General features: G+C 46.9%; 1 protein-coding gene across 9 annotated transcripts in view; it reads right to left on the bottom strand.

The window, feature by feature from the left end:
* The window catches only part of TBC1D22A (TBC1 domain family member 22A), a 413175-nt gene that overhangs the window by 189308 nt on the left and 211494 nt on the right, over positions 1 to 12373 (bottom strand). The gene's annotated exons all lie outside the window — the stretch shown is intronic.

The following is a 12373-nucleotide window of genomic DNA, read 5'->3' as shown; positions in this document are numbered from 1 at the left end:
AGCCTTGTACCATCCAGCGAGAGGTCTGACTATCCCAAGGCCACCATGCCACGAGGACAATCAGCGCGTGGAGAGGCCAGGAGTGGGCGATCCAACCCAAAGTCCTACTCTTAGAGTCACGTAGGCCCAGGGCACCAGGCTCTTAAATGAACGGGAGTCTAGATGCTTCCAGCCACCACCTGAGATTCCAGACATCGTGGTGCGCAAATCAGCCGTCCACGCCATGCCCTGACAGAGATCCTGACCCACAGAACCCGAGAGCACAAAGGCATGGCTGCTTCCAGTCAGAGGGTTTGGGAGTCATTTGTTATGCTGCAGCAGTCCCTGGAAAACTGTCCGTTTGCAAAAATCAACTGTATTTGTATATACCCCTAGTATATCAATCCAAAATTGATTTACTACAAATCAGTAGTAAAAAATACCAACAAAGCTATACCATTTGAAGTAACATCAGAAAAAAACAAAATATTCAGAAATAAATTTGACAAAGTATGAGCAAAACCCTATACCAAAAACTGCAAAATGTTTGTGAGGATAAATTAAAGAATATCTAAATAAATTAAGAAATACACTACGCTCACGGGTAAGAAGACTCAATATTTGCTAATATTGTCAGTATGAGGGAAACTGACATACAATTCCACATATTCTCATTCAAAATCTCAACAGGCTTTTTTTTTTGTAGGAAATGGCAAAAGCAAACTTTATATAAAAATGCAAAGGACCAAAAATACTTAATTTTTTAAAAGAACAAAGAGGACTGGCCTTACCCAACCCATGAAAATGTGCAGTAATGAAGACAGTGTGAACTGGATTAAGATCCATTCGTACGTCAGTGGGACAAAACGGTGTGTCCCGAAACAGACACACACCTATACAATCATCTAATTTTCAGCAAAAGTGAAATAGGACAAAACTGTTTTCAACAAATGGCATTATGTTCACCAGGATATCTGTAGAGGAAAAAATGAAGCCTGACATCTTCCTTACACCATATACAGAAATTCAGTCAAGCTAGGTTGTAGACCTAAAACCAAAAAACTAAAATTATCAATCATAACATGGGTATATGTTGGCATTGTGGAGGTAGGCAGGACACAGAAAACTGTTACCACAAAAGAAAAAAAATGATAAATTAGATTTTATCAAAGTTGAAACTGTTGGCTCATAGAAGACATTGTTAATGAAATGAAGTGACAAGCCACAGAAGCAAACATTCTCAAAATATCTGTCTTGACAAAGGATTGCTATCAGAATCGGAATAAATGAAGACCCTGTGGGGAACGCAGTGTTGGAGAAATCGCATTCTGACGTGGAACAGCCAGAACTTAACAGGCGTCTAGAAGAAGATGTGGACATGAGTGTTCACAGAAATGTTATTCACAACAGCCCAAGACCAGAAACAGCCTCGGCTGCCACCAACAGGAGGATGGATAAACTGTGATAGATTCACACGGTGGAGTATTACTTAGTAATTAAAAGGAATCAACTATTCATTCAGGCAACGACACGGATTCTTAGGGTTTTCAAAGCTACTGTAAATTGAATTTTTTAATTTTCATTTTTAAATTGCTTGCTGCTCAATGATTCATTCTTAATGAACCTTCTGTCAGAGCCCAGTGACTAACACATTCTTATCTGTTTAATAAACCTTTCTAAAATCTTGGCAGGAGTCCTCGATTTTATTGACTGGGGCTCTGAAATCATGTATCTGAGATCCTTCCCCACAGGGGCACAGTTGAGCCGGCATCTGGGGCAGGTGTGGATTTGACACATCTAAACGGACTCGGCGCTCCGGGCATTCATTCCCCCACCCCAGGCCTCCACCAAGCGCTCCACTGCCCCGTCCAGGTGAAGACTCTGCTTCTTGACGTATACAACAAATGCCAAATCAGAGCTCAGCTGGAGTGCACTTTCTCTCTGCCACCTTCCTGGGCATCAGACCAGTCCTTCCTTTGTTATTCTCTTTCAGATAACAACATCCCCGGGGCTTAGTCCATTCTAAGTTCCAGCTGCCTGAGCTCAAGGCAGAGGCTCCTGAACTCATGGCGGAGGCTCCGCCCTCAACTGCCTTTGGCTGGCCCCCTCTGGGAGCAAGCACTGTAAGAAGCCACACATCTCCCCAGCTTAGTGTGCAGGACAGGGCTTCCCCCAACCACCCTGTCGCCTCCCTGGTGTTAACATCAACGGTCAACTCACACCAGCCCCATCTGAAGGGCAATACCTGCTCACAGGCAGAGTCCACCCCACCCCGAGTCATGGGCCTGGCCGTTTCCTGACCTTTCCCTAAAGAAGTCATGACGCCACTGCGTTTCTGGCCTTTTCTCTGACAAGTTCCGAGATAATTTAGTCACTTTCCCCAATATTCCTATTACCTCCATGCCACCAAACAGTTCTTGGAATTCAATAATTCTTCCCCAAGGAAAGGAAATGTAAATGACTAATTATAAAAGGCAATGGTTCTTTTCTACTCAAAGAAACTGTCCTGTTAAGTAGTGAACCTAAGAGTAGTAGTATGACTTCAGGGTAGGCAAATATGGAAGCTGTAATTCAAGAAGTAATAGCGAACCGACAACCTTGGCACGAGTGCTGTTAGTGAAATGAAAAGACTGGCAAAAGTGCAAGAATAATCCCCTAAAAGCCTGAGAGGGCCTCATCCAGCCTGGAACTTCTCTTTTTTTTTTTGAGATGAAGTCTGGTTCTGTCGCCCCGGCTGGAGGGCAGTGGCTCAATCTCGGCTCACTGCAACCTCTGTCTTCCAGGTTCAAGCAATTCTCCTGCCTCAGCCTCCCAAGTAGATGGGATTACAGGCACGCACCACCATGCCCGGCTAATTTTTGTATTTTTAATAGAGACAGGGTTTTCCATGTTGGCCAGGCTGGTCTCGAACTCCTGACCTCAGGTGATCCACCCACTTCGGCCTCCCAAAGTGCTGGGATTACAGGCATGAGCCACCGTGCCCAGCCCAGCCTGGAACTTGTCACTGGATACCAAGTTTAAACCCCCAGGGAGAGGGAGGGGCTGAAACATCACTAGGTCAGCAGCTTCCACTGCCCAGAAAGCACACACTCAAAGCCAGTTATCTTCAGGTCCCGAAGCCAACATGCTGTGTTAAAGCAATCCTTCTTAAAGAAGTGTTCCCTCAGCTGGAATCGGCCCAGGTGTGTTTCTGTGATCTACACTAAAAATCATCCCCAAAACATAGCTACTAATACCAAATAGCATTAAAAGGACACATCCATGAAACCACTGAAAGAAACAGCCCACCAAATTATTTTTTTTTAATTAAGTATCTGGCTGGAACCTTCCTAGTGCACTTGGTAGAAAAAAAATAAAATATTAAAAAAAAAAAACCTGGTCTTCTCATTCTGGCACCAGCTACTCTGCCAGCTGGTTGGGGGAGCCACAAAGGACCCTCCCTCCAACCTCACATCCCAGGTTACTCCAGAAAGCCAGAACCCCGGAAACCCACACACGGTCAACCTGTGCACACCCACCCAACTCACATCACCCAGAGAACAAGACACACACAGAGTGAAACTCAGGCAAATGGGCAGAAAGCCTGATCAGGAAAGAAGGTGAAAAATAAAGACAAGAAAGAAATTATTTCTCCAAATTAAACTTATCTGAATTTTTAAAAGTACTTACAATCAAAGCTACCGCACAACTCAGGAAGAAAACACAGAAATTCTGTCCTCAACATTGAGGATTAGTCCCCATCAGGCTTAAATGGGAGGCTCAAGGTCATCACTCCTGCACTTAGTGGTGTCCCACCTTGAGGGAAACCCACCCCTGCCCTACCTCACAGCTGTTTGCCCACAAGCCAGCCTGGGCACCCTCCTGCACTGTGGAAACCTCTGACCAGATGGTCTGCCTTGCCAGATCCAATACACCCATTGCATCACAAAATACAGGACTTGTCTCACAACCTCATTCACTCTCAAGATGAACCCATCCAACTGGAGTCACTAACACGGTCACACAGGTGGAAAATGTTGAGCCCAGACCCGATGACTACAAGTGCAGCATTCCTACATAATGCTTCTTACTGCGGTGCCACAAAGGTTCTTCCCAGGCGGAGCTGTCCACGCAGCGGCATCTCCCAGTGACAGCAACCACTGAAAAGCACCCCAGACATTTCTAAGCAGCCCTAATGAGGCAGGAGGGCGCCCCACCGCTGCCACCGCTCCACACCGGGCACTTGCTCTGCATGGCCAACAAGGTCTACAGCTGCCCTCGGTGCTCTTGCACCTGCCCGCCAATGCCTGCCCCGCCACCACCTAGTTTAGGCTCCTGAATCCCCTCCTTCATCCAAACACATCCCACATCCCTCCGCGAGCTTAGACATCCCTCAGGGCAGTGCCAATGACATCGATTCGTTGTTCACACGACCGGCAGGCCAGCAGTGGCTTTCCAGGCATTACTTGCTGGACAGAGCATCTCCCCTAAGACCAGCACATCTGGAAATGCAGCTGCTTTGCCTTTTCCCCCAACACCAAATGCCCCTGACTAAAAAGACTGTCTCTTGGCCGGGCGCAGTGGCTCACTCATGTAATCCCAGCACTTTGGGAGGCCGAGGCAGGTGGATCATGAGGCCAGGAAATCAACACCATCCTGGCCAACATGGTGAAACCCCGTCTCTACTAAAAATATAAAAATTAGCCGGGCGTGGAGGCGGGCGCCTGTAGTCCCAGCTACTCGGGAAGCTGAGGCAGGAGAATTGCTTGAACCCGGGAGGCAGAGGTTGCAGTGTGCCAAGATCATGCCACTGCACTCCAGCCTGGTGACAGACTAAGACTCCATCTCAAAAAAAAAAAAAAAAAAAAGACTGTCTCTTAAACACTTAGCAGGAAGGGCATCAATCCACCAGAGATGAGTGATCAGGCCCAAGTACCTGGGGCAGGCCACAAGGACAGACTTTCCAGAGCTGTCAAACATCAACCCAGCTTCCCAGCCTCAAGCTCCAGCCCACACTCCTGCTCCCTAAGCACTCTGAGTGATCCCAGCCCACACTCCTACTCCCTAAGCACTCTGAGTGATCCCACACCACGGAGTCCCAGCTTAGTCTAGAATGCTCTTCTCAATCTGCTAATCCCCCACCCAGACCTTGGTATATCTGGCTCCCTAGTAACTGCTGGTATTGCCATTCTTACAGATCTTCTGTGCACACTGGAAAAGAATGAATATTCTCTGTGTACTGGATATGGGGGTCTAGGTATGTCCATTTGCCCAAACTGTGCAGTACATGTCCTCCCAGATCTTCCTAATTCTTATCTGCTCGATCTACTGTATTAGTCCACTTTCATACTGCTATAAAGAACTGCCCGAGACTGGGCAGCTCATAAAGACAAGAGGTTTAACTGACTCACAGTTCAGCATGGCTGGGGAGGCCTCAGGAAACTCAGAATCATGGCGGAAGACAAAGAGGAAGAGGCACGTTCTTTGCAGGGCAGCAGGGAGGAGAAGTACTGCGCAAAGTGGGGGAAGAGCCCCTTATAAAACGGTCAGATTTCATGAGAACTCACTCACTATCAAGAGAACAGAATGGGGGAGACCGCCCCGTGATCCAATCAGCTCCACCTGGTCTCTCCCTTGACATGTGAGGGATTATGGAGATTACAATTCAAGGTGAGATTTGGGTGGGGACACAAAGCCTAACCATATCACCTACTAATCACTGAGAGGCAGGAAAGCTGGTACTGGACGGTGTGGGTCTAAACCCCAATGCTGCAACTAACTAGCCACAAAATTGGAAGTGCCTTATGGTTGCTGTGAGGGAAAATGAACTAATATTACAACGAAGCACTCAGGACCATGTCTGGCATTGACAACCACCACCGCTCTCCCATCATACTTATGTACATGTGCAGAAATACAGGGTCAAGGTCATGCATTCAAGATGAACTCTTCCCTGGTAAATGTATCCACTGGCAGTGATACTCTTTGTCTCTAGGAATGCTTTCTGCCTTAAAAATCTATCTCATTTAATAGCTCCACGGCTATTACACAGCTACATATGGGCTACAGAGCTACCTATTACTTTGGTTAATATTCTTCTGTTGCATTTCCTTTCTACCTGTCTCCTTGTGGTTTGGGTGTCTTGTAAGTAGCATATAGCTGGATTCTGTTTTTAAATCTAATCTCATTGGAGAGCGATTTTTCTTCAGAACATGAGACACATTATTCTACTTTTTTCTGGCCTTTCTTCTTTCCTATGAGACTTTCTCTTCTCTTTCTTATTCAGTGGCTTCACTCTCATGTCTCTATAGGTAATTAGTTTCAACTCATCTTTCTGGAGATTTATTAGATATTAGTAACAACATCTCATCAATGCTGAAAAATTCCCAGCCACAGCCTTACAAATATTGGCTTTCCTCTAGTACATTTTCTCTTTCTAGTTCTATTTTTTAAATTCTATCTTTCATGTCTTAATCTGTCATATTTTCAATATCTCTCTGTGTTGCCCAGTTGGTAATTTTCTCAGCACTACATTCAATTCTAACTAACTCTCTCTTCTCTTTTGTCTAATGAGTTTTAAATTTCAGTGACGCTAATTTCGATTGCTAGAAGTTCTGTTTGGTTCCATTTAACATCTGTGATTTCTAGCCGGGCACAGTGGCTCACACCTGGGTAATCCCAGCACTTTGGGAGGCCAAGGCAGGGGGATCACAAGGTCAAGAGATCGAGACCATCCTGGCCAACATGGTGAAACCCCGTCTCTACTAAAAATACAAAAATTAGCCGGGTGTGGTGGTGGGCGCCTGTAGTCCTAGCCACTCAGGAGGCTGAGACAGGAGAATCACTTGAACCCGGGAGATGGAGGTTGCAGTGAGCCAGTATCACACCACTGTACTCCAACCTGTGCAACAGAGCGAGACTCCATCTCAAATAAATAAATATAAATAAATCTGTGAGTTCTTTCTTCAGAGTCTTTATTTTAAACTGTTTCGTTCTCCTTAATATTTTAAAGTTACACATTGTCTGGTTCCTTTCAAATCGCTGTTCTAGTGTCTCAGGTCTCTGGGTACAAATCCTCCTAACGAGAGCAATCGCTAACATTTATTCCCGGCGCACTCCTTCTCTGCTTGGTTTGTACTTCGTCTGCTGTGAGGTCATCTGCAGATGCCTCTTCCCATGGGAATGCCACAGGTCTGTGGCAGGAGATCATCCCTCCTGGGCAGAAGTTCTCAGACGGTAGCCAGCCAACTCCTGGGGGTCCCTAGACCTTTCAAGGGGTCTGTTATATTGAAACTGCTGTCATAGTAACATGAAGGCATGATTCACCTTCCTCACGGTGCTGACATTTGTGCTGGCAGTACACAGGCAGTGGTGGGTAAAATTGCGGGCATGCTGGCAGCAGGCAGGGCAGTGCCCTCACCACACTCAACCGTCACTGTGTTCCCAATACCACATGCTCACGGTGTGAAAACAAAAGGCTGTTTCACTTCAGGATGCCCTGGATACGGCAGGAAAGGTCACTCATCTTACTATTAACACTGCGTTCAGGCTCAGCCCTGACCAACACGTGGAAGAACACGGAAAGCCTGAGGGGCAAATCCAGAAACAGAAGCGTCGTCAAGGAGAGCACTTGGTGCGCTGGCTTCAGTTGTGAGCTGAACTGAACACTTTCTTCAAGAAACATCATGTTTACATGAAGGAAGGACTAGCAGACAAATCAGTTATTCAAACGCGCGTCTCTGGAAGATAATTTCTCAAAAATGAATGAAGTTGGCCTGTCACTTCAAAAGAAACAAGGAACAGTGTTTGTTGCCAATGATAATATCTGAGCTTTTAAATTAAAAATCTGAATTTTGGAAGACTTTTATCTGCCACCCTGGGCCTGACAGCTGCTTCTTATGAGACGGTGGTAATACTAACAAATTTGATCATACGATGAAACTTATCAACATTTAAAAGATCTGCACACCTCAGTCAGCCAATATTTTCCAAATCGCCAATGAATGATGTTACAGAGCCAATATATGGGTAAAAGATCCTATCAAAGTGCAAGATAGGCCACCAACTTTAATGTAACTGAGTGTAAAACATTCACTGATGAGGTTTCAGATTTCATATCACAACTAACCTTTAAGAAACTACCATTTGTTGAGTAATAGTATAGTATTAATGAAAAAAGAATCCAAAATTACCTGAAAAGGCTATTAAAACACTTCCTGGCCGGGCACGGTGGCTCATACCTGTAATCGCAGCACTTTGGGAGGCTGAGGCGGGCAGATCACTTGAGGTCAGGAGTTTGAGACCAGCCTGGCCAACACAGTGAAACCCTGTCTCTAACAAAAATACAAAAATTACCCGGGCATGGTGGCGTGTGCCTGTAATTCCAGCTACTCGGGAGGCTGAGGCGGAGAATCGCTTGAACCTGGGAGGCGGAGGTTGCAGTGAACTGAGATCGCACCACTGCCCTCCAGCCTGGAGGAGACTTCATCTCCAAAAAACAAACAAACAAACAAACAAAAAACATGCTTCCTTTTCCAACTATGTATCTATGTAATGCTGGATTTTCTTCACATTCTTCAGCTAAAACAAAAAATACCACAACAAATTGAATGTAGAAGTAGATACAAGAATTCTTCTATTAAGTTAGACATTAAGGAGATTTACAAAAATGTAAAACAATGCCTTTCTTCTCACTAAACATTTTTGTTTCGAAAAATAGTAATCTATCATAAAAATGTTACTTATAATAATATGTAATGGGATTTTCATTGTTGTTGTTAAATAAATTACTAAAAATTTTTAATTTTCTCTATTTGAATTTCCAACATGGCAGTTATCAAGAGAATTAACCCACACAAACAAAAGCTCTTCAAGCTCTTCAATAATGTTTGTAGTGCAGAGTCCCAAGGCACACAGGCCTGGGCATGTCAATGGCAGAGCCCGTGTCCCTGCTCTGGGCAGCACCTGATCTCCCTGAGCAGGACTGGCTTCTGTGATCACACCTCGCCAGGGCAGGAAAGCCTGCACTCCTAGCCATGAGCTGGTCTGACAATTCCCTCCAGCCAGTGGAGTCAGCGCTGTTCGCTCCTGGAGGACCTCTCTTTGCTGTTAAGGAGTCCCACAATGCGTGTTAAACAATCTTTGTTCAATACCGCTGATACGGTTTGGGTCTGTGTCCCCACCCAAATCTCATGTTGAATTGTAATCCCCTGTGCTGGAGGCGTGGCCTGGCTGGAGGTGACCGGATCCTGGGGGCGGTTTCTAATGGGTTAGCACCATCCCTGCTAGCGCTGCGTCGCTGGGTCATGAGATCTGGTTGTTTAAAAGTGTGTGGCACCTCCCCCAACCCCTCCCTCCAGCTCCAGCCCTGTAAGACGCACCGGCTTCCACTTCACTTTCTGCCATGATTGAAAGTTTCCTGATGCCTCCTCAGCTATGATTCCTGTACAGCTTGTGGAACTGTGAGCCAATTAAACCTCTTTCTCTATAAATTACCCAGTCTCAGGTACTTCTTTAAGCAGTGCGAGAACAGACCAATCACCTAACGTTTCTAGGGATTTGTCGGGAGAAGAGTGGTTTGTTCTTTTTCCTAGTTTGCCATCTTACTGGGGGCTAAGAGCCTCCTCTCCCAGCATTCTGTCCTCGCCTCCATCAGCTGTCCACTCCCCCTGCTCCATCCCACCAGACTCTGAGCTTCTTGGGGACAGAGGGGTGATGCTGACTCACCCCAAAGTCTTCCGCCTCTCTGAGCACCTGCAGAGAGAAGGCAGGTGCTTCATACATCTCGGCCAAAATGACAAAGTTAACTAATTACTGAAAACAAGTAGAATACGGAATCTCAAATTGAGGCTCCAAAGTGAGCCAAAAACATAGTTATGACCATCCAGGACATCCAAAGGTAAAAAAAATAGATGTGGTTTCTGCCCTCTACAACTTCCCTGCAAATGGGACTCACTTCTATGTATTTCAGCTAGGAAAGATCCCAGAGCCGTCAACGTGGGTTTTAATACAAGCCACGTCACCTGGGCAATGGGCTTCATCTCTCTTAGTCTCAGCCTTGTGTGCTGGGTGTAACCGAGCTCCAACCTGTCCCGGGAATGCACACGCCAAGAAGCACCGTCACGGCGAAGACAATGTTAGTTCCTCACATTCATTCCCATGGGGACTGCCTACCAATCACAGAAACTGTGGGGCTAGGAGGCCCTTGAAGACCCTCTTCCTGGTGAGGAAGAGCCCCCAGCACACGGTTCTGGCTCAGCGGCTCCAATAACGCCTCTGCAGCAACGGCGTGGACGGCTGCCACAGAGCCGATGAACAAACACGCCCTTGAAAGAACACTGGGAACAACTGGTGGAGGCCGGGCTGAGAGCCTGCACTTCAGAAAACCAAGAGAGAGCTTCCCCAAGGGTTTCAATCAGGGCGATGATGTGGTGAAGAGGGTGCTTAAGGAAGATGGTTCGAGCAGTTCCAAAAGAATGAAATGGAGACAGTAAGACCAAGAGCAGGAAAAGGAGCTAAGAGGCAGAAGCGGCCAGGTCGTCCGGGAGCTGACACGCCGGTCTGCGTGTTGCCGTGGTTTTAAGTGAGTACATAGCCTCATACCTCTCTGAACTTAAAACAGCCGCAGTGCTTGTAAACACTGAACAGTCCCTAGAGGAGCTCTGCTCGGACGGCCTTATCTACAGGAGTCACAGCTGAGCTGCCAAGTCCCCTGGATGGTGGGAACTGACATCCCTCAACTCTTGCTCCTGGGAGGATCACGTGGAATCCATCGTGGCACGTGAGAGAAGATCAACGGCTGCCACGGGACGGTGATGTGCTATAAACACACGAGCCAGGAAAGCATGATCCCTCACACTCATCGGCCCTGCCAATAAACCATTGCATCAGGCCACAAATCTCAGGTGAAAAATGAAAAAGCCAGCATCGATTTCATTGTACAGCAGATTTTATTTACAAATAGAGGCCAGATAATCTTGTATTTAAATGGCACAAGTCCCATCACTCACCATCAGAGAAGCGACATTTGAAATTTATAAAGTTTTACATTATGATTCAATCCTTTTTCTAAGGGGGCAAAAAGCCAAAAGGTCTAGCAGAAAGAATAAAATGTATGAAAATATTAGTAAAGGAGGGGAAATGACAAATTGGTGCTTGGGCCAAAATGTATCTCTAGTGGGCACATTTTTCTTTACAAGGAACAAAGTAAGTCACGAGGAGTCTGGACCAGCCAATAGATACGAGGTTTCCATTCTCCAACCGCACAACAGGCTTCTACTTTCTCCTTTTTCATTCCTACATCATGAAAAGTAACAGCAAAAACCACACGTCTTTCCTCAACGGAACCTTTTAGCTAATATATTCAAATTAAACTTGGAGTCTAAACCTTAGACCACAGGCTATAAAAGCCATATTCTGACGATTCTGAATCAAGTAGATGAGCTGAGACCTCTTCACTTAGTGGTATCAGGAACAACCTTTACCGCAATGGCTCAGGAAAAGCCAAGCCCTGCTAGGCAATGCAGATGACAAGTGACAACCCCATCTCTGTGTCTCTCAGATGAGGGCCCCCCTTTGAGCTGGGATAACAGGGACGCTGGCAGAACATGCAGACCCTCCCGGGAGGCCCCAGCTCTCAGCAGAGAGCCATCTACATGCGAACACCCGTGATGATCTTGGCGTTTGGTCCCTCAGAAAACGATTACCGACCCAAACCGCGCTCTGGGCTTTGACCCTCCTCTATCTGACAAGTCCTGCCTCTGTCAGCAAAATTCACTGTCCCCTGTAATCTACTTCTTCCCACCTTTGGGTCTTTGGGGTCGAGTGCCTTCTGTCCCCTCATGCCATACTCACCCGTCTACCCTCCACCCCCAGTGAGCTTCCGGAGCAGGCCTCACCCTTACTCGCCACTATGCCCGGGTGTGGAGCACAGCACCTCACAGGAAGCGAGTGTCTAGAAAGGATGTACCGGCCTCAAATAAACTAAGACGCCCACACCCACTCCAGGGCCCGTCCATCCCCCTCAGCTGTTCCTCTGTAGTATCAGCTGGATCCAGTCCTCATTCCTGACTCACCTACCAACAAGGTCCTTCCCAGGTACTGTGTGGGAATCTGCCCCTACACCATGCCATAGGATTGGCCCTGTCACTGGGAGACCTGTGGCTTTTCTACAGAAATCTCAGCCACTAACCCTAGCTGATGCAGAGACCCGCAGGGTCCCCACTGTGATGCAGGGGACTCCCACCAGCTCGTGTTGCTCTCTGGGAGCAGGCACAGCTGCAGTGCCCCACGCACCTGGAGCCCTGGCCACCAATACTGCAGGCGAGGGCTCACAGCCTGGTGTCAGAGGCCAGGAGCTGTGGCCCCCGATCTGAGGCCCTTTAAGGAGGATCCCTCTTAGCACAGCTAGCCACAC

The sequence above is a fragment of the Pan troglodytes genome, chromosome 23, assembly GCF_028858775.2.
Source record: "Pan troglodytes isolate AG18354 chromosome 23, NHGRI_mPanTro3-v2.0_pri, whole genome shotgun sequence".
Classification (NCBI taxonomy): domain Eukaryota; kingdom Metazoa; phylum Chordata; class Mammalia; order Primates; family Hominidae; genus Pan; species Pan troglodytes.
Note: the sequence above shows the minus strand (reverse complement) of the source record. Positions and strands in the feature narration are given on the sequence as shown.